At 42.8% G+C, this 26,231-nt stretch overlaps 1 pseudogene across 1 annotated transcript in view; it reads right to left on the bottom strand.

Annotated features, from left to right (window-relative positions):
- LOC146834874 (cytochrome P450 2J2-like) overlaps positions 1-26,231 on the bottom strand; it is a 194,586-nt pseudogene that overhangs the window by 130,212 nt on the left and 38,143 nt on the right. Inside the window, exon 3 of the transcript XR_014960087.1 lies at positions 19,114-19,263. The product of XR_014960087.1 is annotated as a cytochrome P450 2J2-like (transcript). The remainder of the gene's footprint in view (positions 1-19,113; positions 19,264-26,231) is intronic.

Here is a 26,231-nt window from a genome sequence, read left to right as displayed (position 1 = left end):
GCTCCCAGTCAAGTAGCTTGCAACCTGGGAACTGTCCCACCCATCCTGTGAGCTCGATTCCCAATAAGATTTGAGTGGAGGAGGAAAGAGGTCATGCCCCTCCTTTTCCTAGGAGACAGATTGGCCCAACACCCACTGAAATGGACGACGTGAATGTGGCAGCCTCTCTTGAGGTGGGCCTACACCGTCCTGATGGACTGGTCAACCTTTCTAGGACACTTTGGGTGGAAGCAGTGAAATAATTCTTGTCATTAAGGTGGAGGATTCTTTGATTCATATACACTCCTCTTGCTGCTGGTACTAGAACGATGCTTTAAAAGGTAATCTCGGTGGCTATATTGAATACAGGGAATGTGCACCCCCCACAGTAACTGAGAAAGCAGATTCAAATAACATCTGGAATCTAGGTGTTGCTGAGAGTTCCTTAAACAAAAATACTTCATAGGTGATCCCAGATTCCACTTTATTGCGCCTCGCCATGTCCACTGACTGTACATGGCGCCTTCATTGAATTGATGCAGGTTGGCGGGTTGGCATTACTTTGCTCAGAGAAAGATATTGCTCAGTGGCAGTTGGCCTCCAATATTATCAGTATTCTTGGAGTACGCCTCCAATCACACTTCCTACATCACTAAGGGAAAAGAACAAACAGCTGAAAAACAAGGCACTTTAGATAAATATATCCACCCAGGAGGCCGCAATCAAGCACAAAACCACCTACATCAAGCAGAGACTTTAGACTCCAGTGTGGATGAGGCTGTCACATCTGACACTGCCATGATTCTTCAAGCCATCAATAAGTCCAGGGAGACTACTATTGGAGCTGTAGGCGAAGATGTCCTGGTATTGAGATTAGACCCGAGACCAGCAGTAGACAGTATTAATAAGGCTGAGGGTCATGCCTCAGAACTAGAAGAAACTACAAAACGCAATCTCCAAACTACCAGCAATATTTATAAATCTGGCGGCACGAGCAGAAGGTATGGAAGTATGAGCCCGTATGGATAACCTATGTGACATGCAGTTCTTAGACCAATGGATGAGGTCCCTGCTGCCTTGAGAGACGCTTTCCTTGAGCTTCATCACTGAACATGTGCATAGAGCACTCATACAAAGACCGTCTCCATGCGCTCCCTCTTGCTCCATTATTACCTCTTTCCTTAATTACATGGACAGAGAGGAGATCCTCCACTTTGCTCAGAACCATTATTGTATGATTCTCAAAAAATTATGGTCTTTCCGGATTACACTTAGACTAGTGCAACAGTGCAAATCGTTTTCGGAGAAGTGTGGCTCAATGATTAGAGCGGCAGACCCTGATGCAGAGATCTAGCCCGGGACCAGGGTTCAATTCCTTGCCTCGGCGGGTCTTGGGCTCAAAATTTCCACGGACCTGATAATTCTCGCCTCTGTGCCTATTCCAATCATGGAGTCCAACTCTGCAACTCTGGGCAATAGCTTGCTTAATCTCCACAACGGCCCCCACAACGCTAAGGATGCCTGGCCTCCACCTTGGGGGTGCCCAGGAGTGGACGCCTCACAGGGAAAGCCAGGATGTGTTCCACAGCGGTATTCGTACAAGCGCCTTGAGACCCTTGCGGGTGAGTAGTGCGCTATACAAGTATCAAATTTACATTTATTTTTTGGGGAGGCCAAGAGGAAACTTAGATAGCTGATATATGCACCTCTACCCAGCAAACGTACTAATATTTTACCAGCCATGCACATTCTTCTTCAAGACCCTGGATGCAGTATGGGAGCGGGTAGGAGAAGACAAGACATCTGGCCACACAAGCAATCACCATTTGATAATGCCCCACTCCCCATTATAAGAGTCCAATAGCCAAAAAGCCTCATGCTTACTCCAGAAATATAAATTGATCTTGAACGGTTGTACACAAATCGTCAAGTATTCCATCTCGTCAGGGATACGAATAAAAGAAGGTGGAGGATGCTGGATCAGGGAGGAAGAGACACTCCCACCTTCTGAATTATCCTGTATATAACTCTTAATTGTCCACCTTCGCTACTTAAAACAATCCTCTCACCAAAATGTATCCTTTATCCTGACTAAAGCTACACCGGAAACAATGTCTGAGATGTATACTGGTGGGCACCTGGGGGTAGCCAATAGGTGACTATGGGCCATATCATGATGTCCCTCTTGAGGGCTGACCCGCCCCTTTTCTTTGAATGTCATTTTTCTTCTGTTTTTATTGTTCTTGAGTTTCCTTTGGGGAATAGTTGGGATATGAAATTTCAAGCTAAGATGCTTCGATTGCAGAATTGGCATTGATCTTTGTTCTGTCTTGTGATAGATGCTTCAAGTTCACGAGGTGTAGGGTCGGGTAACGGGTTTTATTTTGCCATTTGACATGTTGTCCGGCTTCATTGATAACTTTTGAAAAATTGAGTCCTGTTGTTCAGAGACAAATACATTAATATGCACCTAGGTCTTCCCCTAAATGGCTAGCCACAAATGTAAACCCTGTGAGGACCAGATACAAATAAATAAACATGGAACATAAATGATCTACTAGAAATGCTCAAAAGAACTTAGCTTCTCAACGCAGCCAAAATACTTCTTATGGGCAATAAGTGTCCATTCCTTGCACAAATGGTTTTTTCTCAGGTGTTTCATTCAGGCATTTACAAAGGCCTTAAAAGGAAGCAGCCATATTCATTTGCAACAATGTGTCCTTTAAGGCCACTCAGGTTTGCCATGATGATTTAGACAGATATATAGCGGCATGGGCCTTTTAAATGGGAAACCACTGTCCTTGATTAACAGATACACACCGCAACCACTAACATCTGTCTTAACCAATTGCTAGTGTAGTGAAGACAGGGTTTTTCTATTTTAGATGCTAACGCCATCTTGCCACTTTGCTGCTTTTGCACATGACACTACAGATAGCTGTTATTATAAGTAAAACTGCTTGCTTGCTTTTTCTTCACATGAGAACGGTCTGTTTTTCACATCCCTAAACTTACACCGCGACCTTAGTCTGAACACTGTGTGCAGAAACCGTCATGGTCAAATAACAATGTATGCTGTTGAATTCAGGTTGATCGGCCGACGCTCTAGACACAACAAGCACGCAGCTGCAAATATCTGAAACTCGGGTGCCTTTAATATTGCATTGCATGCATGATGCTGGCACTCTTGGAGAAAACCTTTCCAGACACAGAGAGCAGTGCTGATCCGGTGATGTGATTCACCTAAGCTAATCTTGGAGGTATGGGGTTCCCCATTCAAGCCTAGAGACCTTCTACTATTATTATAAAACTAGCTTATAGCCAGGGGAGGGTGGTACACAAGGTATTATAGGACCTGTTTCCACTGTCATTATAATATGATTTCTCCCTTTGTGTTTTATGGAATTGTAACAATGCTGATGGTATTATTTCTGATCATTTGTCTGCTTATGTTAGCCAAAATATTACATCTTAGAGCACGTAGTTAAAATAAACATTTTAAACTTTTCTGTGTCTCTGATTACTCACGTTGTGGACTGATATAAGAATAAAAACGAAAGAGTGTTCTTGATTCCCACCATTCCTGAGAGTAACCTATGTCGCTTGTTCTGGGTTGTCTAAACATTGGCAGCTTCGCTGTAGTACGGAGAACGAATGAGACACTGATGCTAGTCGGATAGGGGTTCTAGGTACTGAGGTGAGTTTTTTGGTACACCACAATTTACTGAGGTCCTGGTTTCCTACGCATAGTTCTGTGCATGAGCAGAATCCCTGCAACATGGCGCACCTTACGTTTTCGTCTTATGTTTGAGACGCCTTAGTAGTGCTTATATTTGTCCGCAACACCCTCACTCTTGTTTCCGGTTGACGGAAGTGACAGTTTACCTACCTATATAGTTGACTTATAGGTTCATTCAAGCTTGACAATTAATATAGATTGTTTTTCTTCTCTGCCTCCTTATGGCTAATGTTGCTGTTGCAGCGCATAGTCGCGCACCTCTCCCACGTTATTTGACGCAGTTCGGGGTGCCAGACGATGGAATGTCAGTTATCTTAGTAGTGAGTGCCGATGCATCGTTCCCCTATGAGCTTTTTACTCTTGGTTTACGCTTCCGGAAGTGAATGCGGATGATAAGACGTTCCACTCATACACTCCTACGGCAGTTCCAGCGAATTACACGCCGTATAGGACGCAGGATATTCCAATTTCCGCTTGGCAGCATCGTATTTGGTACAATGGCGCCCTCCCCCACACCGTAACTCCGGTTCGGTTAGGTCCCTTGTCCATTCCTGGGGTCACTTGGCCAGTCTTGGATGTTCACACCAAATCCACAATATTTGCAAGCCCCGGTGGATGACTTACGTCAACTATATACCGCCTTAATTGCGGTGCATAGGGCTTTGGTGCAATACGTCTCGGGTTATCTCCAGGTGGGGGCACCTGGGGTTGCGCCGCAACCGGTTGGACTGGTCGGGATCACTATTTGTCCCGTCATGGTTAATTCGGTAATGAGCAAGCGCCCCCAGAATAAGGAAAATATGCCTTATTGGCTTGCTGAGAAATTTGACCAGCTGGAAGCAGTATTCCCTAATTCAACTCCTGTGGAGAAACACAGGATTCCTTCAATTAGTTTGCAGAAAGACTTAATCCCTGAGGTAACAGATTGTGAGAACTGGGGTAAAGTATTTGCATCGGTCTACGTGAAGTGCTTTGGCACACAGTCTATGACTGTATTGCCCTCCGTAATTAAGCGTGTTCAGATTGAGCACGGTCGGGAGGCGGCAGTAGAGTTGGGAATGAGGCTTGTCGGCGTGTTCGTGTAGTTGCTGATCTCATCCTTGCTAACATCAAGGGAGATGCAGTTAACTTTCAAGTGTCGAATGAGCTGCGCCTCGTTGCCGACGCCGATAAACCCCGGCAGTTACCAAGAATAATTGCGGAGGTTTATAAGACCATTGGCCACAATAGTTTGGGTGTTAAGCCTTTTGCTAAATTGACAACGCAACCGCAAACTCAGACAGTTAAGTCTACAAAAGACGACCGTCCTGTTTTTCCTAAACAAAATTGGAAAGGTAAAAAACAGGGGAAGCAGCAACAGAAACAGGGGTCACGTCCTGCATCACCAATACCAGTGACTACTGAACGCACATATGAATTGCACGATTGCACAAGAATTAGGTCTCCTGTTAGATTTCAGGTTCCTGATCAATGTTCTCCTCATTCTTCACAGGACACATCGGTCTCACAAGCCGGTGGAGGTGAACGTGGCAGAGGTCAGGGTTCCCCTCAAGGACGTGAGCAGCCCCGCCCGGCTGATGGTAAAGGCAAGCAGGATGACTTTTCACGTCAACGACCACAGTTTCAGAAAAAGAAGGTTGCTGCACTAACAGTGAGGTATGCCACAGAAAGTGAGAACACAACTTCGGAACCTGAAATGGGCACTAACACTGCTAGACAGCGCAGCGGAGGTTACAATAGTGCAGCAAGCACTGCGTCCATATCTGAAGGCGACAGCAACTGACACGTTTATTACTGTAGAAACTGCTAACACTAGAGTGGGTCCCCCTGACAGACTATATGACATAGGGCCATATGTAGAAAGCAAAATTGCGATCGCAAACGCCGAAATTCGCCGAATTTCGGCGTTTGCGATCACAATTTTGCTAAGTGGTGTGTAGGAAGGCAAATCTGCGTGCAAAATAAGGAATCGCTAAATTTGCGATTCCTTATTTTGAAATTGCATTTAAGGAATCGCAAATGTTGCGATTCCTTAAATGCAATGTAAGAAGCACCAAAAAAGTGCAATTTGGCCTTAAGGAATGGCAAATTACCACCAAATACAGGTTGGTGGTAATTTGCGATTTCTTTCACAAATGCATATTTTTGCATTTTTCAAAGTGGCATGTGGTGCACACACATGTCCTTAGGGCATGTATGTGTGCCACATGTGCACCCATGCTCATTTCAGGGGTGCAACAGGGTGTCCTTTTGACACCCTGGCACACTTGAAATTGCATTCTCAATTTACGATTCTCTAATTGAGAATCGCAAATTGAGAATGTCTTCCCATTCATTCCTATGGGCCTCTTGGCCCATAGGAATGAATGGGGAGGTATTCCTTAATTGCGAATTGCAATTTGCAATTCGCAATTAAGGAATATGTAAGATTCGCAAAATTATTTGCTAATCCTACCTACATTCCATTTTGCAATTCTCTAATTGCGATTCCCTAAAATTGCAATTAGAGAATCGCAAAACACGTTCTACCTACATATGGCCCATAGTCCTTTTAATTGAAGGTGACATACAACGTACCATAAAAGGGATTTTTTGGGAAAATCTGACCTCTACATATGACATTTTGTTAGAAGAGGCGGACTGGCCCCAAGCTTTCGTTTTGGCAGCTCCAAGAGGGGAGGAGGTAATCCTCCCATCTTTCGCGCACACTGTGCCGAAGGAGCAGACACAGAACTTTGCAGAAGAGTGGGCTCAAGTGCTAGCCCCGTCGTTGTACTGTACTCAGTACAACGACGGTGCTAGCACTTGAGCCGAGATTCCATTACGGTCTATGCCACAGCCACAACCCCAATATCCCATGCGCCGAGAAGCTAGATCTCACGTCGCAGACATCCTTGAACAATTGGAATATCAAGGTGTAATTGAAACATGTGTGTCACCCATGAAAAATCCTCTTTTCACTGTAACCAAACCTAATGGGTCGTACCACCTAGTTTTGGATTATCGGCATTTTAACTCTCATTGTCGGATGTGCACGGTACAAAACACCCAGAGTTCTGCCCTCATTGACAGTCTCGTAAGAAAAAGGTTTAAAACCACACTTGACATTTTGAATGGCTTTTACAGTCATAACCTGTCCTCTATTAGTAGTCAATGGAAAGCCTTTACTTCTGGTGGCAAACAAAAGCAGTTTAAAAGATTAGCCATGGGCTACAAAAACAGTCCAGGCATCTTTGCCGCACATGTTGTCTCTCTGTTGGAGAGCATTGACCCTGATGCGTACTCATATGTTGATGATATTTATCTCACAGACGACGAATTATGGTCGCATCTGTGTCGCGTTGACCGCATCATTGTCATGTTTGCGGACTTCGGTTACAAATTTAAGTTTGCAAAATCACACATTGCAGAGTATACAGTGTTGTTTTTGGGCTATGAACTCAACAACGAAGGACGAGGTTTAGCACCTCACTTCCTGGAGAAATGCGCATGTTTGCGCGCTCCGACAACTCTGAAAAAACTACAATCTTTGCTGGTTTTTTTTTATTTCGGGCGTACTTACATTCCCGATTATGCCCAGCGTATCAAGCCACTATATGCCTTGGTACAACCTACTTTTACCAAATCTTGCTGGCTGCCAGAACATTCAGCCATTCTGCACTCTTTGTAGGCTGATCTTCTTGCTTCTAAATACTTGTTGACAGGTGATAACCACAAGTCACACTTTCCACCGACGAGAAAGTATTAACTGCAGTACAGATGGCGATTCTGAAAGAGAGAGCACTATCGCAAGGGAAACGTATGTTGGTTGTCAGACCATATCCTGCCCTTGAGGCAGTGACGAAGGCCAGTGTACCGAATTCTAAAGCTTTGCATCCGCGTTGGATACAATGGGCCACTTCTTTGACGTCTCCGGATGTCACATTCATCTTCGATGCCTCATTGCAGACTCAGGAGTATTTGCAGTATGAATTTGTTCATCCAGCTCCTCTGTCCTTGCGCCCGCTTGAGGATTACCATTGAATCATTTACACTGATGGTTCGGCGCAACCGGCGACGGAATCTAAGCATGCTTATTCAGCGGCCTGCGCAATAGTGGCTGGTACTTTTGTGAGAGTGATGTTGTGCATACGCAGACATTGGGAGACTGTACTGCCCAATTGGCAGAGCTACGTGCTCTGGTACTTGCAGTGGAGTTTGCTGATCCTCGTGTGACTACTCTTATTGTAAGTAACTCATACTACTGTGTTCAGTCTTTCAACGACAACTTATTCTTTTGGTCTCAAAATGAATACCGTGATTCCAAAGGTAGCACAATCAAACATAAAATGCTTTGGGTTCGAGTCGCAGATCTTAAACAACATCTTCCGCTCATGAATGTAATTGATACTCTTGGTCACCAGGGCGTAGGGGTACACGCTGTTGGCAACAGTTTAGCTGATGAAGCAGCGAAAACAGCAGTGGCAACATATCTAGTAGCAGCATTTACAAGATCCAAAAGTAAGATTAATGATATCTAGGCAGCCATTGCTGCAACAGAGAAGGGTGATAATTACCCTCGAGGTTTCCCTTCTAAATACTCTTATCATTTAAGTCCTGAAAAAGTTCCCTATGTGAGAATTAACGACGGTGACAGGTTGATTCCCATCTCGGACCGCTAACTTTCCTTGATAACAGCCGCTCACGAAGGTATGGCCTCAGCCCATGCAGGCGTCTCAGCGACTGTCACTATCTTAAAACAACGTTACTGGTGGCACGGATTATATAAACAGACTTGTGAATATGTCCTTACTTGTGACATTTGCCAGCAGATTAAACCTTCGACTGCTGCGCGTCCACCTCAAACACAGTTGTACATATCTAATAAACCACTTGGGTGTGTTTATTTAGATCACTGCGGTCCTTTCTCCTCTGATACTGTACATAAGTTCATCTTAGTTGCAGTGGATTCGTGCACACGTTTTCTATGGGTCTGGCCACAAAGGAGTGCTGATGCTCAAACTGTCCTCAGGGATTTGCGTGTCTTTGTGGGAATTTTTGCATGTGGTACCCTCCATTTGGACCAGGGTCCAGCGTTCGCCTCTAAGGCGTACAAGGATGCCATGAGGTCTTTGGGGGTCCAAGTCAAATTTTCGTCTCTGTACCGGTCTGAGGGCAATTCTGTTGTGGAGCGAATGAACTGTGACTTAAAGCAATCCTTGACAGCTAGGGTTTTAGGTACTGGCAGGAACTGGTTGGCCCATTTGTATAGCTTTCAACGTGCACTTAATAATCTCCCTAGAAGGTCTCTGGGTGGGCGGACCCCATCCGAAATGCTCTTTGGCACAAAAATGTTTGTCCCGGACCTTGATGGTCTAGACATGGTGGCTTCGGCCTCACCCTTTGACATAGACAATCCTTCTGCTGTGTTACAGAATCTACAAGAGACTCAAGACAGTCTTGCAAAGGAACACTTGCCCTCCACAACAGATGCTGCACTTCAGATTCCGGTAGTTGGCTGGCTACCTCGAGTTGATGACCTGGTCCGTGAGAAGGTGGAGAACAAGAAGGAGTTCGGCCCCTCTAATCGTGCACCTGTTCCAGTGCTTGGCGTGCAGGGTACAAGAACAGTAATTTTACCTCCACTTCCTGGTCGCAAGGATAACCGGTACATCTCCATTGACAATGGCAAACTACAATGATAGGCCGATTATTCTTAGTATGACTCCAGCGGTTTCTTGTCCAGCAATGCTGAGAAATTCTGTTCTGGCTCTGGCAAATACGAACAGGCCTGCCATCGAGATGCATACAGTTACTAATCCTTTCTTGACTCCACCAGCTGGTGGTCCCCATGAAGAAACTGAGTATACCTATCCCACAGATGTGTCGATGCCTGGTGTGCAAACATGTGCAGTTGACCAGTCATGTTATTCTTTTGACACTGACTCTACAACATCGAGAGCCCCATCGAAAATTTCTATTTTTTCTGTTTGGTTTAAAAGACATTTTTTAATTCCCCCTTGGACTTACATTTGGCTGATGCTCATAGCTATTTTTTTGTTTATGTCGATTGGATTTGTGGTTGTATTTTTTCGTCTAGTAAATGGACATTATCTTACCGAAAGATCTGCAATTAGATTAATTGATGGAACTTTGGCACCCCACTCCTCATCTCACATCATGAAGAGGGGCCAGACTTTTGTTAACATTACTGCCTGGCCTGTGTTAGATGGGATTGTATGGGATGCTGTAAAATTTCAAATTCATGGCCTTACAGAGGTGATTAATGTCCCCAATGTACTTTGTGTTTCTATGGGGGATGTTGTGAAATAAAACATACCCTCTGATGATTGGGATGTCCAAGCCATTGAAGCTCCTTTTTCTGATTTGAAATATTATGCTGCTTTTGATGTTGAAGATTTGTACTTGGACTCAGCGAATTATGCAGAGTTCTTTTGCTACCAACACTATGGCAATCATTTCCTGCATAAAGCGAATACATTTAGAAATGTTGTTAATTATACACAATGGGAACATTGTCCAGCTCCCATTGAAGGCAGTTCCAAAATTCTAGTGAAAAAATGTATATATTTTACCGATTTCAGTGTATCTAAACCTGAATCCTTTTATTTTAAAATATCTGCTACGTCAGCTTCCAAAGTTAGACTTACACACACTAAATTACTGTATTCGAAGTCCTTTATGGATGAATTAGCTATAGGGGGCTATGAGCTGTGGAAAAATACCATTGATCTTAAATCGGTTTGGGGTTCTAAAGCCTGGCAAGTTCAGGGCACGGAACCTTTGCATCGTGCATGCCTTATCCCGAACCACATTTTGTTTTTGAACACTACTATTTTTCAAACCACTTGCTTTGGATTGGCGACTTCTAAAAAAATTACCGCCCCTACCATTCCTGATCTGGGTGCTTATCCATCCTGGGACAATCACACAGATCTATCCCTTGATGAACTGCAATCACTAATTACTAATACATCCTTCAATATTTCCAACTAAGATCCCCAAGGATGGTTATTATGACAAAAAACTTCAGACTTATGTCAACATCGTTTTCTGGAGCTGAGTTCAGGCTACACACAAGTCAGGGTTGACCTCCGGTTTGAAAACTCCCATTCTGTTACTATCTATTCAGTAGGAAAATTATGTCAAAAGTGGCTTAAACATTCCACCTTGGCGTCAGTTAAACTTCATTTGTCCAAATTAACTGACGATGTAGATTTGAATGATTTTGTTTAGGGCCCTGTGGGTGGTTGGTCCAAAAGATGGGTATATGCTATTTACAACGAAGTTTGGAAATTATCTCAAATTGAAGCTGCTTCTAGATCGAGAGCTATTGATCAAGCAAATTTGGAAAAAGTGCTTGCTGTCATTGATAATAGCATTAACACTCTTTCTTCCAGAATTTACACATTAGATAATATTGTTTCATCTGTTGTGGATATTGTACAGGATGACATGTCTGTCTTATACCATGGTCAAAATCAATTGCGTTCTATAATGCAGTTTGCATGAACTTTACAAACGTTGAAGGCTGGGAAAGTTCCCTGGGACTACATAAATACATCATGTTTATTCTTGCCATTTAATCTGACAGATAAATAACAGTTCATGTCCATGAAGGATGCGACATATTCACTATTGCATATTGAAAAGTTGTAACTTTTACCATTCTCTGTGGCCGAATTAAACTCAGCTGTGTGGCTTATCCATGAGTTAATCACACTACCATTTTCATTGTTTAAGTTCACTTCATGTATGAAACACTATGCCTTAGACAGATATGAACCACTAGGTACCGCTTTCCTACATTAAGTTTGGTTCCTTCCATTTACATACAGGTGCCTGAGAGAGGGTAAAGAGGTTTATTTAAAAGGAGAGGAGTGCACTTCCATACCTGATCACAGGATACTTCTCCTGAGGCTTGAGCTGGGAGATAGGCATCACAGATTTTAGAACGGCAGCGAGGGCTTGTTGATATTTGGTATTTTATTTACTTACCTTACGCACTTTGATTTGCTAATTTGCACTCGGGAGCGGGGAGCGCTTCCTGACACTTTTAAAGTTTTTAATTCATTTCTGAAGGGCTTTTAAAATACATTGTGTGACTTTTAAATACATTTTGTGATTCTTGCTTGCACTTTGGCCATTCTGCTCTTACCTGCGCGCTGTCTGGTATTCACTGCGCGTGCGTGCTTCGGGGGCAGGCGGAGGTGGCCATCTTGGGGGAACAAAGGGTAGCAGGCTAGTTTTTTAAGGCCTGGCTACTTAGGGAGACGGTGGCGCGCGCGCGCTGCGGGCGTGCCACTGGTGCGCCGAAGGAACGCCTAAGGCAAGCCTTTCTGCGCCCGTCCGCGCTCGGGTCGCGCACAGAGCCCAATCCCCTGAATCGTTGATATCAGGTGAGACTTTCAAATTACACCTACACTAGAGAGTCCTTACTGGAATTGAAAGTGTCGTTTAGAAACTCTGACTGCTTCTGCTTGGCCATGGACTCAGGGTCTTCTATGTCGCTTGGTTCCTATTCAAATTGCAATATGGCGCTTCCTAACATTCTTTACCAGCAGGTTAAGACTAAGAAGGCCCATAATAGAGGATAATGGTATAAAGTTAGCATTCATTACTGAAATGTGGACGGACGAGGCGTCCGAACCGGACCTGGTGGAAGCCACTCCACCTGGCTTCCAGTGCGAGGTCCTTAACAGGCCAAATAGAAAAGGAGGTGGGCTGGCAATCATTTACCATAACTCTATTCATGGGACTTTTAAACCTGTAAATTTGCCTACCTGCGAAGCCCTTTCTTTTAACCTTAGTTTAACACATCATCATTCCCTCAAGGGCACACTAATATATAGGCCTCCAGGAGCTAGACATTCTTTTTTCCCTTCTCTGGGGAATTTACTGGAAGAAGCCCTTCTGTGTGACTCATAAACCATCTTGGGAGATTTTAACTTTTATTTGGAACTCCCTAATGACCCTGAGACAGCTAGGTTATTGGAATTGATGGACTCCGCGGACTTCACACAGTATGTCAGAGGGCCCTCTCACCTAGCTGGTCACACCTTGGATGGCGTTTTTTCTAACTACCCAGGGATGTCTTTGGTGGGTCTATTGCCCTTGGTTTGGTCTGATCATGCTGCCGCTCTGTTTGACCTCAATCTGGAGACCCAGGGTAGATGCGGGGACTTTGCATGAAGTCCTGACCTCTTCAGCTGGCCAAGTAACGCTGGGAACTGAAGAAGCGGTAGCCTCCTACACTAGATGGCTCTCTCATGCATGCGATGAATTAGCTCCTCGTAAACTTATCATTCCAAAAAAGAGCTCATCCCTCGGCCCCATGGTACACAGAGGAGATAAAAATGCAAAAGTGTACTTGCAAACGGCTAGAGCGTAATTGGAGGAAAGGGTACCTCGACACAGAGAAGGCATTATATAAATCGAGCCTGCAAATCTATAAGCAAGCGGTTCGGTTGGCCAAACAGAAATATTACTCATCCCAAATAGAATTGGCCAAGAACTCCTCTAGAGAGCTTTTTCAAACGGTCTCCAAGTTGGCCATTTTGAGGCCATCCACTATCCAATCTAGCCCTGATCTTAGCGAAGAGATTGCCATGTTCTTTCGAACAAAGGTTACAAATATATTTTCAGTACTCAGTGACCCAAATAAGGATGTCTCAACTGAAGCAACTGAGTTTGAATACTCAAAATTCCCGTTGTGGACTGCTGCAGGACTTTAACCCACTGTCAGTGAAGGACACGCTGGATCTGTTAGCAGGAGCTAAATCTGGATCACCTTTGGATCCATGCCCACTTAAAGTTATCAAACTGGCCCCTGTCCCTATTGCACTGTGTCTTACATCCATTTTTAATGGTATGTACAAAGGTGGACAGTTTCCTAAACAATGGAAGATGGCTTCCATACTACCTCTTTATAAAAAGCCCAGCCTTGATCCTCATGATCCCAATAACTTTCGGCCGATCTCCCGCCTTCCTCTTCCCGCGAAGATGGTAGAAAAGGCGTTGAATAGACAACTCAGTGCCTTCCTGAAGGAAGCCCAAGTGTTGGACTCCTCCCAATACGGTTTCAGAGAAGGACACAGCACTGAGTCCGCCCTGATTAAAGCCACAGAGGAGATTAGATCAGCAGTGGACCAGGGAGGTAGGGCAGCCCTGATCTTGCTAGATCTTTCAGCCGCATTTGATACGGTCCATCATGGGAGGCTGATGGACTGTCTCAGAGAATGCGGTGTAGAGGGTAAAGCTTGGGAACTGCTCAACTCATTTCTCTCCGACAGAAGCCAGATAGTAGCGTTGGGGAAGTTTCAATCAAAACCTTTTTCATTACCATGCGGCGTCCCGCAGGGGTCTTCCCTTAGCCCGACTTTCTTTAATGTATATGTTTCAACCTTGGTACCGGTTATTAGTCCTTATGGGTTTGGGATCACCTTGTACGCAGACGATACGCAAATTGTGGTATCTTTACTACCTGGAAAAGAAACCAGAATGGACAGGCGCTTTCAGTCCTGCATGGAAGAAGTCGGAAGATGGATGGCAGGTACCTGCCTGAGGCTGAACTTGGATAAAACCGAGGTGATGTTGTTTGGGAACGACCCTAATTTTTGGACACCCTCATGGTGGCCGGCTTCACTTGGGTCACTCCCCATTCCATCAAAGAAGGTTAAAAATTTGGGGCTCTTGTTAGATGAGAAACTTTCCATGGGAGCCCAGTTCAATGCGGTAGTTTCCAAAACAGGGTACGTTTTAGGAACAGTAAAGAGGATCTTGAATCTTCTGCCGCTAGACTGTCGCAAAACAGAGGTTACGGCCCTGGTTTCATCGAGGCTAGACTATTGCAACAGTTTATATTTAAACATACAACAAAAGCTGTTGCACAAGCTTCAGCTGCTTCAAAATGCCGCGGCCAGACTCCTTACGGGTACCCCCAAATTTGCTCCAATCTCCAATGTGATAAAAAAAAAACTGCACTGGCTCCCGGTTAGGAACCGGGTACAGTTTAAATCACTATGCATGGTGTTTAAAGCACTGCATGGAGAGGGACCTGACCACCTCAAAAGGAAATTTCAATGGTATAAACCAATGCGCACGCTTCGATCATCAGAAGCGAAATTGGCTGCTGTCCCTTCAACAAAAAAAGCCCACTGGGGCGGCCGAAGCTTCACCTTTTGTGCCGTAAAGGCCTGGAATGAGCTTCCATTTCATTTGAGAAATGCCAATAATCTGCTAAGTTTTAGAAAGGATTTAAAGACCTGGCTTTTTGATAAATAACCTGCCTTGCCCTGGCCCTGCCTATATAGAAGTAACTTGCGCCAGGACAACTTCGGGTAATCGTGCGCTTTAGAAATCGCCTTAACATAACATAACATAACATCACTCAGTAGTTTGTAGGAACATCCAATTGCATGGCGTTTGCAACGTTCACGCACCAAATTTAGCTTGTATTTTGAAAGGAAATCCTGTGCCAGCCATTACACCGACTTTCACGCTATTAGCTACCGGTAGCTATTTGCTTTTAAGTAATGAGGCGTGTTGCGGGATGCTAGCAGGGATTCCGTATATTGTAACTATCTCCCTACGAGTAGTCTGTTGTAACAATGTGCTTTTCTCACCCCCGCATGGGAGACTCGATGTATCCATCTGGCCTTCCATACCAACCTTGAAAGCAGAGTTCAACAAGATGAGCAGAATATGGGCTCTATTGTCCCAAAAAGAAGTTGCCCTAACTTCCTCTTGCGAAACATTTGTCCTTCATGTAGCTAACAACCACACTGAGGTCCATGCGCTTTTAAATACTGATCTCCCACTTCATTTTGGTGCTCTGATTCACACTATATTCAATGCCTCGTCAACAACTGGCTTGGTGTATTTTTTCAAATTTGTGGGCTCTGACCTTGTGACCTCGTTCCAAACAATATTTGGTGTGATACCGGCATTTTTACATTCTATTTTTTCCAGCATCTTCAGCTGGCTTCTGTTAATCCTCGCCTTTACTGCTGGTGTGCTGCTGTTGATTTGTTTGCTCTGCAATGGCTGCACGATCTGTGTCACACGACAGTCTGCCCCGGCTGCTCCAACTTCGCAACCGGATGCTTGAATACTATGGAACACTACCCCTGGCTACTTTGAGTGTAGCCTATGAATTGTCCTTCCGGTTCTCATACTTGGAAGATGATCTTAGTATTGCAGAGACGTTGGAGGCTCAGAGCCATTTGCAGTCTGGCAAAAAGCCAAGTCCTAATGGACTTCCAGCAGAGTTTTGTAAGATCTACGCCTCCAAAGTCTTAGATCCACTTGGGGACGTGATAAAGGAATCATGGCAGATTACAATTACCACTGGTCTTGCGTATGCCTGAGACAGTGGTCATTCACAAACAGGACCACACCCAAACCTCTGCTCGTCCTACCCCCTAATCTCCCTCCTAAATGTCATAGTCAAAATAGCTGGGAAAGCTCTTGCAAACAGACTTTCAAAAGTAATCTTTTCCTTAATCCGGCTGGACCAGTACGGGTTTTTGCCGGAAACTGTGTTGAAGTCCTTTCAAGAATATTATAATTTACACTATTGCCAATTCTTCTGCTTCTTGCAATTACGACATGCGATTACTCCCTATATCTTGGGAGTGGAAGATCTCCCTGTGTTTACGCTCCTACAGATGAAACTACTGTCAGAAGTGTTAGGGGCCATAAGATTACCCTAGTGTTTCGGTCTAAAGTAACCAATGCTGCCAACTCTTTTCACACACTGTGTCAGGATTGTGAACAGGATTTAGGCCCTCTTTCTGATAAGAACTGGCAGGAAGGGGAAGCTAGGGTGTTCTCTCAGGAATAAGGCATCATGCCGAAGTACCAACTGATCCAACTTAACTACTTGAACACCTTACACAACACAAACTATGGAAGATTGGGGCAGTGGCCTCCCTGATGTACCTCTCATGATGGGATCTATTGCACAGATATGAGATGCAGTGTAATCAGCCCCTATCTGGAGGAAGTCCTGGCCTTGTTGGGCTGGAACTTACCAGCAGAACCCAAACTCACCATTTTAAATATAAACATGGATCTAGACACTAACAGATAAAAGATGGGTTTATTGTGGTTGGGCATCCTGGTGGCGAAAAGAGACACTGCTCTCCAGTGGAAGAAGGTAGACTCTCCTTCAGTGTAGAAATGGAGGAAGGGTCTTGATTAATGCATGAGCATGGTAAAACCTATATATACTGCCAGAGGGTGTCCACAAAAATATTTAAAAATTTGGAAAACATGGTCCCTCCATCGAGGCGCTATAATGGATCCAATTGGGCCTGTGAATCCCACAGTGGATGAGGAAATGTATGTGTAGAGAACTCCGAAATAGAAAGTGATTTGCAGACTGAATTAACAAATGTTTTTATTCTCTGGTTTGATTGTGGATAATTACCAAAATGATTGTCATGTTGTACGGTGGTGGGTGGCCAAGGATTTATTACTTTTTTTTCTTTTGTTTTTCCTTGTATCTTTTCTGTTTGTATAATTGTTGCAAACTCCATACAAAATGTGTTCTAAAAAAACTCTGGACTTATTGGGCAGCATTTTATGAACCGAGAGACGTTGCAGGGTCTTATGTGTGAAACTGTCATGTTATCACAGATCATGTGTAGATCCTGATACTATAGATCATGTACTACTTTTAAGCAGGTGGACATGCCTTTGCCGGCTGGAAAACACGTGCAATGCTGGGTTGCATACAAGCCAGCTACTGACATATCTGGGCAATTTAAGGATGTGTGAAAGAGGTTTTGTTGTAGGATAATTTGTGTTGTGTCTTAATAATTTGCATGTGAATGTAAGCTGCTTTTGGAAATTATTATTTATACCTTTGTGACACTGATATTTAAGAGTAAAATGTTTTTTTACTTCCAGATACACAAGTGGTTATACGAAACAGAGTAGACCTTCTTGGGACCTAAACTGGAAAATCTTTCTCAAGGGGAATTATGCCAGCGTACTATACTGAAATTGCACTTGAAAGATCACAGGATGCATCTGTTTTTTGCATAGCATTGTTGCATCCTTCAAAATACATACTTTTAAGATGAAAATGGAATGGGATTCTGTTTTGCTAAATAAATACCTGCAGATAAGTTCCTAAGTCTGAACATGAAGGATATTCCCGCAACCGACATCGACCAACAACCCACTGTCAGCAACACTTTCCTGAGCCCAAACTTCAGAATTCACCTGCTGGGACCTTTCCCGCCATAGACGTAGAAAACCTTGAGCTTCCCACCTGAGTTGATGCCCCACAGGGGTCCTGCTCTGCAGATGGCCACTGTCGATGAACCCCTCTTTGGATCCAGCCACCAGCCTGGCCCACCGACAACCCTGTCGAGAAGGACTTTTCTCCCAAAACGTTTTTTAAGTGCAAAGATAAACTTTCACCCAGGACAAAACTGGTCCCTGTATCCGACCCACAATCCATCATGGTGGGCCTTAACTTTTGACTTGACCCTCTCTAGCACGACCAGATAACCACACTTGGCACTTTGGGCTTTTTTAGTGCTATTTTTAATTCAAAGTTTAAAAATTCACACTTACAGTTCTACTAACTGCATTTTTGCTGTTTGGGTTTCATTTTATGTATTAAAATATTCTCTATGGTTCTAACCTGATTTGGGATTGTTCTTGTGCATTGTTTTCACTTTATTATTACTAGAGTGTTGCAAAAATACTTTACACACTGGTTTGTGCCAAGCTATCAAAGGTTAAGCGCAGGTTCATTTATTTACATTTGTGGTTTGCCCTGACAAATTCTGTGGTTATTTCTAAAACCCTTCAACAAATAACCCAATTTCATACAATTGTAAATTAACATGATTCCTCCCAGTAGGTTTATGGCAAGAAGATGCCAGTCATGAACAATCTTCTCTCAGAGTGTGCGGCTCAAAACTGTCAATGAGGCAATGAAAGGTCTGTTACACAACTGAATAAATTTGGCATCAGGAATGACATATTTTCTGTTGTTTTATGTAATTTTCTGTCTATGTGGTATTTCTGGTATGTGTGAGGAAATTTGTGCACAGAAAAAACCTGGTGTTTCCATTTCCTCAGGATCCATTCAACACTTTTAATTGAGTGAACCTTCGGATCCCGCAGCCGAGTTAACCTGCTAGTAACGGTAATTCTGGGTGCAATTTTACCACTCCCAATTACCTTCTCACAAGTAATTGGAACGTTAATCCTCTGGCCAAGCTCTATTTTCTGTAATATCTACGGAGAGGACTGCTGGTAAATGCACATGACAAATAGCAATTAAAGTATAGTGAAAAGTAGGAAAACTAAGTTATGTAACTCAAGATTAAACGGTTTACTAACCCAAGTGTTCCGTTCATGTGTATACTCACCTTTCTGTTCTTCTATTACTTCACTTAGGTATCTGATCTCCTCGTTGATTCGTTGTTCCAGGCTCTTTTTACCCATTCCAAAGTTCCTCAGGGCTGATAAAGCAAACCTCCTCTGTTGTTTCCAGGAATGCCCATTAGAACTAATCAACCCTGGGGAAGAAACATTGCATTACAGCTGATATATATAAAAATATACCTTATATCTTTATGGTTTGTATATATGAAAGCAACAATACTGTTAGTGGTATATTCAACATGTGTTGTAACAAGGAATATAAATGTCAAGCTACTTAAACAGAGAAAAAAACAAGGCCATGCAGCGGTATTTTAAAACTAACTAGTCAAACATATTTTATGTATAGGTATCTCTTATTTGCTTTATGACATTCTGTGCAAGAGATGTTCCATGCACAAGTGATAAAATATGGGAAAATAAGTGCATGTTCAAAGAAAACAAGAGACCAGTACAACAAGAAAACATGGTTTTACACATATCACTATAAACGTCCACTAAGCATTTTATAGACAATAATTAGCTGGTTTAACTGCTGGTAATGTCAAGGGCGTTTCAACCATTTACTGTCTATTGGTTATTTGCAGGACAGAAATTATGAAGCAAAACAAGCATATGCTTAATGGAAGTGGGAGTATCCATTAAAATCATGAGTGAGGGGAATTGTATCTGCTACAAACTCACAAAGCAGGAGATGGTTTATGAAAAGCAAAATGTTAATGGTCCCCATACCTGGCAGTTAATGACAAAAAAGAAAACAACCCATCAGATTGTCCACTCTAAAGAGGGCGGATGGTTCTGACGCCATTACTCAGACTCCCCCCCATCTCCATCGAGCCGTGGGAGCTTTCCAATGGCAGATCCAGCTGGGGCACCAGTCTCAGAAAACTGACAGTCTCCCCGACTCCTGATTGAGAGGGCTGACCAAGAGTTTTGGTGGACAAGGCACTTTGCCATGTTTTGACGGACTACCCTGTCCGCCAAACTCTAAATCAGGTCCTCTGTTCTGTTATCAGTAAATGTCCTCTTGGGCAGGACCAGGTTATTTTAACCAGTTTCCTGGAGTAACCACTTGCCAGGAGTTTCTTACTTGGGATGTACGTACATCTCTCTGAAATAGTCATTCCTCCACTTGCAGTTTCTCCATTTGCAGAGTAACAGACTGTATGGTAGGTCATCGACCGGGCTTTTGGATAAAGATTTTCCTAAAGTGCTTGTTGCATGTAGCCAATAACTAGTTATGTAAAAGCCTGGGAATCAATATTCAGACATATGACAGAGTCAAAATGGCTTCTGAATCCTCATAAACAATAAATGAAAAATAGACCAGGAGCTGTTATAAGGATTAACAGTGACCTAAAAATGTTTAGGGATGCATGAGTGGATCTACATAATAATCAGAGAAATACTAACTCCACAAAAAATCTGTCAACTGCGCTTAATTACTCAGATGCCAGACTGCAACCAATGAGGATTATTATTACAAAGGACCACCATGAGCTACTTAGAATTGGTGATAGATTGCAGGAATGCACAGCAGGATGTTTCACTTTGTGGAAACATATGTGGATATAATTTAGTATTATATCAGTCTAAACTAAGAGTAGAAGGGGGAGTCCCAAGGATCATGTTACTTATTTGATTGATGCAAGTGATTTAAAAAGTTCAGATTGCACATGAAGGCAAAGTGACAGTCACTGTCCGGTCAGGGTTATAGTTGGATGAAAATTTCAGTTAAAGCATAATATAAATATATATCTATATATTTAGCTATATATATAGATATTATTGGCATTTTGGAATGAGTTAAAATTAGCAAGTACCCCACACCTGTTACTGTGCTCTGCCCTGCCAGGGTCTGAAGGCCTTTAAAAGTGAGGCACAAGAAAGGAATTAAAACTTTGAGCTCAAGTGACCTGCCTGTCTGTTTGACAATTGCAGGTGCTGATGCTTGGAAACCACATGAACAATGGCGTATAAAGACCTGAGTGAATACACGACCACTGTTTTGAGGCAACCACAGACCCCGCTGCAAGACAACAACAGAAGGTCACATGCCTGACATGACAGCAATGGCCATAACTATGGTGGAAAAGAGATTTGAGCAGTTGGTGTTAACCCAACCAAAATGTGTTGCAGTCGCCATCAGGTTGGTAGACTGGATGCAGACAAACCACCAGGTTGAGGTAAACCTCCGCTCTCCAGTGATTTCCTTTGGCCATAAAAAAGCAAAATAAAACTGATAACAGGGGAACCTAAAGCAGAAAACGTAAAAATGATTAAAGGTCCTTTCTTTGTCGGCATGGTTGCTAATTGAGTATGCAAACTAATGATCCAGCGGAAGCGGTGCAAAACATTTAGTTATCTATATAAGACAAATTAAATCATTTACTAAACCAAGTGTTTGGGCCCATACAAACTCTATGACCTCTCATATGGACATGAGGTCCTCCGACAGATCTTTATGTTGATCTAATAGGGACTCAGATAACGAGAGCCGGAAAACATTTCCCTCATGAGGACCTATAATGAATGAAATGTCTGTCTAACAACAAATGTCAACAATGTCATGTCAATAATTACTTCATATAAAGAAAAACAAACTCAGAATATTTATCTAAGCTTCATATGGAGGGTCAATGCACAAAACAAAATACATTAGAATCTTCAAACTTGTTATTTCTTTTAGTACAGGTAAAATCACATTACAAGACACAAATCACGGCAATAATACATCTTAATCAATAACTGGCATGAGGGGAAAGTGAGAGAGAAAGAAAGATACACATTGAAATATCAATATGCAGTTCAAATGTTCATACAAACCTAGATTTCAATGCACTAAAGCACAGCGTGCAATAGTCAGGACATTGGCTAACCCCCCAGCTGTAGGGTATTAGCCTATGCAACTTCACAAACCGATGAAATGCAAATGTAAAGCAGGAAAGTTCAGTTTCAGGGAAAATCAGATTTTTCTGACTGACAGCATGTCATGCCCAAAGTAAATAGCCAGCCATCTGTTTGCCTGCTTCTCAGCATGCACTCACACGCTCTCCAGACCTAGTTCAGAACCACAGCAGCATGCCCTAATTCCGTCCTTTTCACCCGGGGCAGTTATACCTCAAAATGTTCATGACTCCAACCCCCAAAAGTAACTTCTTCGCGATTTTACACTCTTTCATTGGTTCGGGTCCATGGGGTGATTGTGGTATGATCATTCTCCAGTCCAAAAACCATCTAGAAACTTTTGGTCTCTGTCTTCAACTCTCGCTCGATGAATACATTATCTCAGTCTTAGAAATAGGAAATCATTCTGTTGCTTTCCACATCCACGCACTCGCTTCCGAGTTAGCTTGCAAGAAAGTCATTACAAACTTTCATTGAAAGAAATATTTTAGCCGTAGAAGAGGAAATTCTAGTGGTTACCTAAAGCAAATAGATCAGCATTTTGGAAATAATGAAGGACAAAATACATTCTTTACAATAGGAAAATACACTAACAGGTTTTGGGCCTACATGAAGAAGCCATAGTGCCATTTTTCCTAAAGAATAAACTCAGAATTACTAATTTTATTTTGTAAATAGAAAGTACATAAGAAATGATGTAAGGAAAACATTATTTTCATCAGTTAGCCTAGTGTGAATATGACTTCACAAAACAGGTGCAAAGAATTTTCATTTAGATTTCCATATTGCATAAACTTCAAGCAAAGATCATTTTAGTTTAAACATTTTCATAATCATTTTCTCTAGGCTACATTTAGCAATTCACTTCTTTTCACCAATAATTCTTAGTACATTAATAAGCATTTTCTCTCCAACATATATCATTTTATTTCACATTTAGTATCACTCCTGCATGTTTTTACGATACAGTTTTAAAATCTTAAGTTTTGTGTAATTTCTACATGCTTTTACGATGCATTCTTTTGTTCTCATATGTACCACAAGATCACACTGTTAGTATTGAAACATGTTTTAGTTCACACTACATGAGCTGAATTGATCAAGCAGATTTATTTCTGCAAAATCATGCTCCATCAATCCCCCATCTGATGGCAAATCAAGCCATCATACAAACCCAATAATCTGATTACAATCTGATTATTTCAGAATGCAGTTGTTCTCATCTGGATTAGTATAACACCCTCTACATCTCTTAGAATCTCATAATAAGCACCCTTTTTGTTATCCATCTCAATTTCATCCCTCTTTCTCTTTCTAGCATTTCGTTTTGGCTCTGTTACTTTATTCACAAAACATCTATATAACAATATTATGATTAGTATGCCAATAGCAATTATGGATATTAGTACTTTCCTTACTAAGCTATTTCGTAGTGCTGCTAACCAATTTCCCACTAAGGAAAAACCATTACCAAGTTTTTCCCATGCACCGTCAACTTTCAATTCGGTTAAGCAACTCCGTAAATGAGTTATGCTACTAATATATCCCTCCAAATCTCTGCTTTTGTCCGGAATATAAGTGCAACATTGTTGAATTTTCAGCAAACTACAGACTCCGCCTTCTTTTGCCAATAATACATCTAGCGCAAGTCTATTTTGTAAAACCATCGATCTAGTAGCAACCATTTCAGTAACAGTCATTAAGAACCCACCAGCAGTATCCGTTGATAAACAATCAACCACTGTAGACAATTTTCAGATTTTATGTGAGTCGAAAATCACTCCCACTGCAGTTATTAATGCCCCAAAGATATCACCCACAATTTCCGCAGCACTTATTCCCATTTTACTCCGTGTTAGTTTCTTTTCATTGGCTCCATGATTTTCATTCAAGTAATACATTTTTGGAAAGACAATACCCACATAACAACAACCATAACGATGTTGAGGCAATCTATAATAAGCATTTTTACCACATACATAGGGGTCGATTCCGATCCTATAGAAATATTCCCCGTACGAATCGTATCCGGATTTTTTTACGTACGAATCGTACAAGTCCCGTACAAACTGGCAAGTACGATTCGTATGTAAAAAACACCATACAAATCGCATTGGGAATATACCCCGACACGTCCTCGGGCCAGAAAAAGTGTCCGACAAATCCCCGGACGTTTTTACGTACGACTCGGCAAACCGACGTCTGAACGCGCAAGTACGATCCGTCCCGTCCGTCCGAATCCACAACCGTATGGTAAAAACACCGTACGGAGCGGACCTCCACAGCAACCATGGAGACGTCCAAACATGTGCCTGCATACGTGCCGAACACCCCCCCATGTCTGCGCCATCCCCCCAGCCCCCCGTATGTCCGCGATGTCCCCCCAGCCCGCCCGTATGTCCGTGCAGTCCCCCCAGCCCCCCCATATGTCCGCGCTGGGGGTCCGCACCATACATACGGGGGTGGGGTGGGGGTCCGCACCGTACATACGGGGGTGGGGTGGGGGTCTGCACCGTAAATACGGGGGTGGGGTGGGGGTCCGCACCGTACATACGGGGGTGGGGTGGGGGGACGTCACAGACATACGGGGGGCTGGGGGGACGGCGCAGACATACGGAGGGGGCTGGGGGGACGGCGCGGACATACGGGGGCTGGGGGGGCGTCGCAGACCTACGGGGGGGCTGGGGGGGTGTCCGACGTGTACCGGGCCCCCTTTTCCTCACGCTTCGCGGCATACTTAGCTTTACCGGCACTTTTTGTGTGCCGTAAAAATATAGCCGTCCGAAGTGCTGTCGGTACGAATCGTACTTGCTGGTACGTAAAAAGCTGCCTAACTCCGTCCGCATGTCGCATACGCGCCGTCCCGGATCACATTTGTATGTGTTTTTGTGTCGGTCGGTGTTTTGTACGAATCGTACGGAAATGGTGTTTCCGTACGAATCGTACTTGCATGTTTGTATGGTGTTTTTACCGGGTACGAGTCAGACGGAGAAAACGCTCCGACCGATGGTTCGTACCCGGTTTCTCCAGGATCGGAATCGACCCCATAATATACTCCAGGATAAACAGGATCAGTACCACCTCTTAATCCCCAACCCCCCCTCCGTATTCAGGAAGGTGTGTTCACATTCTCTGGAACCAATGAAATAATTATAATAAACAGTCTTTTGTCTTAATAAGCAAAGCTTCCCTTTGTGATGCCTATCCAGAGTCATTGCAGCATACGTCTCACCTTTCTTATAGTTACCCTCCCGATGAGCCCAGGGAGGTATATTCGTGTTCTGCTCTAGTGCGTTGCACCTAAATTCTTGCCTTCTATCCTCTACAGTATTTATAAACTCTATTTCTACTCTGTGTAGACTACAGGTTAGGATATTTCTATGTGCATCTATAGGCTTAGTGGTATGAAATAAATCTCCCATATATTCTGCATTCCTCGCAAGCTCACTGTATTCATATTCTTCTTAATCGGAACTTCCGAAAAGACTAAATAATTAATTAGAGTAGAAATATTGAAAATGCTCCTTGCCATAGAACAAACTTGTTAGTAGACTACATGTAATTCCATATGTTAATGGAATGTGGTGATAAGTCAACCCTTCTGACACAGACAAGGGTAATTGCATGCACACATAACAATCTCTCACATCCATAGTATACACGTACTCATAAAGACGTTTAGCAAAAACATTTAACGAAAAGTCATTAATAGATTTATCTTGGTGTAAGTCATTCCCAGTTAGTTCTTTAATTTTTATTTCTGTATCCTCTTTAAAGACTCTTGATATTTTGGTTATTGTAATAACATAATCATTAGTAGGACTGACAGGAAACATAAAATAAGGCACAATTAGTATTAACACCAACCAAACAAACTGTATTATAAGAATACATGCAAAGCAAGCGTTTAAACATTTCCACCTATATGAGCTTCGATTTTGATTACCATTCTCAGTTTTATCCATTTTAAAGGAAAAAATAGCACAAAAAATCTATTCAATTAGTCAAAATTCTATTCTATTCTAAAGATTTTTCAATAAATAGGTATCAACTTAGATATGCAATGTTTGTGTATCTCACACTCTCCAAGCTTCAAATCACGACGTCACGGCCTTAATTTTCAAATCTCCTCTCCTTTTTGTTTTTCGCACACCTTTGTCTCATACAAAGTATGTTTAGGGTGGCTCATATGACGATT

The sequence above is a fragment of the Triturus cristatus genome, chromosome 4_2 (assembly GCF_964204655.1).
Source record: "Triturus cristatus chromosome 4_2, aTriCri1.1, whole genome shotgun sequence".
Classification (NCBI taxonomy): domain Eukaryota; kingdom Metazoa; phylum Chordata; class Amphibia; order Caudata; family Salamandridae; genus Triturus; species Triturus cristatus.
This window is presented reverse-complemented; position numbering and strand designations above follow the sequence as displayed.